Source organism: Alligator sinensis, unplaced genomic scaffold (genome assembly GCF_000455745.1).
Source record: "Alligator sinensis unplaced genomic scaffold, ASM45574v1 scaffold222_1, whole genome shotgun sequence".
Classification (NCBI taxonomy): domain Eukaryota; kingdom Metazoa; phylum Chordata; order Crocodylia; family Alligatoridae; genus Alligator; species Alligator sinensis.
The window spans coordinates 623,592-625,261 of NW_005841912.1; the positions used below are offsets into that span (position 1 = coordinate 623,592).

Genomic DNA, 1,670 nt, shown 5'->3' on the forward strand with positions numbered 1-1,670 from the left:
CAACACATGTCCTTGCCTGTCCCAATCAGGAGATTTCCTGGGCAGCGTGGCTGGAGGCATTGACACTTGTCTTCCAGGACGACTCAACCTTGGGTACGGCTCCTCCATTCAAGGGCGTTGGCAAGACAAAGGCTGAGAACAGGCTCTCTGCAACAACCTGTGCCTGATTGCTGCTATCACCTTCACAACACAACAGCCAGCCAGCCCACAACTCAGCTGCACACTTCTACCACCCCCACAGTTGGCTGGCACCACATCTTCACCTCCTGACTGACACAAGCAAGGCTTCAGCTCGCTCTCCCTGCCGGCCTCACCTGAACGAAACCCATTGCTTCCAGGAAGGCCAATCCCTTCTGTTCAGAGGGACCAAGAGCAAGGTACATGCCAAGAAGCCCTTACCTGGGCTGCTGGCTCATGAATTAGCCTTAGCAAGCTCTGGCTTAGTCCCTTGTTCCTGGTCCCCCCACACTCATTCTGGGACCAACCTGCCTTGTCCCAGGACCAGCACAGCATGACAGGATGAAAACCTGCCATGGTCAAGACAGCAAGGCAATAGAAGAAACTCCCTTGCTTCTCCTGGACCTACGCACAGGCTTCTATCAGCTGAATTGTCTCCCTGGCTAAACCCAGAATATGTCTGCACATCAGAGGCCACCCAGTTGGACACCCCCCGTGTTCTCATGGTCAGGGAACCCGCTTCACACCAAGCAAAGGCCCTTGCAGACAGCTGCCAAGAACCTTGAAAAAGGAAGTCATCCCAAGTAAGGGTCTTGAGAGGACCAGGGCCAAGACTTATAAGAAGGGAACACCCAGATTTGAACTGGGGACCCATTGATCTGCAGTCAAATGCTCTACCACTGAGCTATGCTCCCACAGAGGCCTAATTGCCTCCTTCCCCTTGACCCACCTATTCACCTTGTCCCTTTCAACACGTCCTGTCCAGTTCCATTCACGAGACCTCTTGGGCCAATCCTGTTGAGAAGGACAAAGAACAAGGCACATGCCAAGAAGCCCTTACCTGAGCTGCTGATACATGAATCAGCTCCCACATACCCTGACTTAGTCCCTTGTTCCTGGTCCCTCCACACTCATCATTCCAGGACCAACCCAGCTTGTCCCAGGATGAGCACAGGATGAAAACCTGCCACGGCTGAGAGAGCAAGGGCAATAGAAGAAGCTGCACAGGCTCCCCTGCTTCTCCTGGTCCTGCGCAGAGGCTACCATTGGCTGAATTGTCTCCCTGGATGAGGTCAGGATGTGTCAGGGAACCAGCTTCACACTGAGAAAAGGCCCTCACAGACAGCTGCCAAGAACCTTGAAGCAAGAAAAAGCCATAGGAGAAGAAAGCTAGGGGCCTTAGGAAGACCTGGTATCCTAGGCCAAGATTTATAAGTAGGAAGCACCTAGATTTGAACTAGGAAACACTTTGATTTACAATCAAATGCTCTACCACTGAGCTATGCTCCCACAGAGACCAGATATCATCCCCTGCCTTGGCCCACCTCTCCACCTTGTCCCTTGCAATGCATGTCCTTCTCAGTTCCATTCATGAGACCTCTTGGACAGCTAGATTTAACCTTGGGTACAGCTCCTCCACTAAAGGTGCTGGCAAGACAAATACTGAGAACAGGCTTCCAGCAACCACTTGCCAACCCCTGCCTCTTTCCCCT

The 1,670-nt window shown here is 52.6% G+C and overlaps 2 non-coding genes across 2 annotated transcripts; both read right to left on the bottom strand.

Annotated features, from left to right (window-relative positions):
* Positions 1–800: 800 nt before the first annotated feature.
* Positions 801–872, bottom strand: TRNAC-GCA. The gene has a single exon. It is a non-coding gene; the product is annotated as a tRNA-Cys (tRNA).
* Positions 873–1,394: 522 nt separating this feature from the next.
* Positions 1,395–1,467, bottom strand: TRNAY-GUA. The gene has a single exon. It is a non-coding gene; the product is annotated as a tRNA-Tyr (tRNA).
* Between the last annotated feature and the right edge of the window lie 203 nt (positions 1,468–1,670).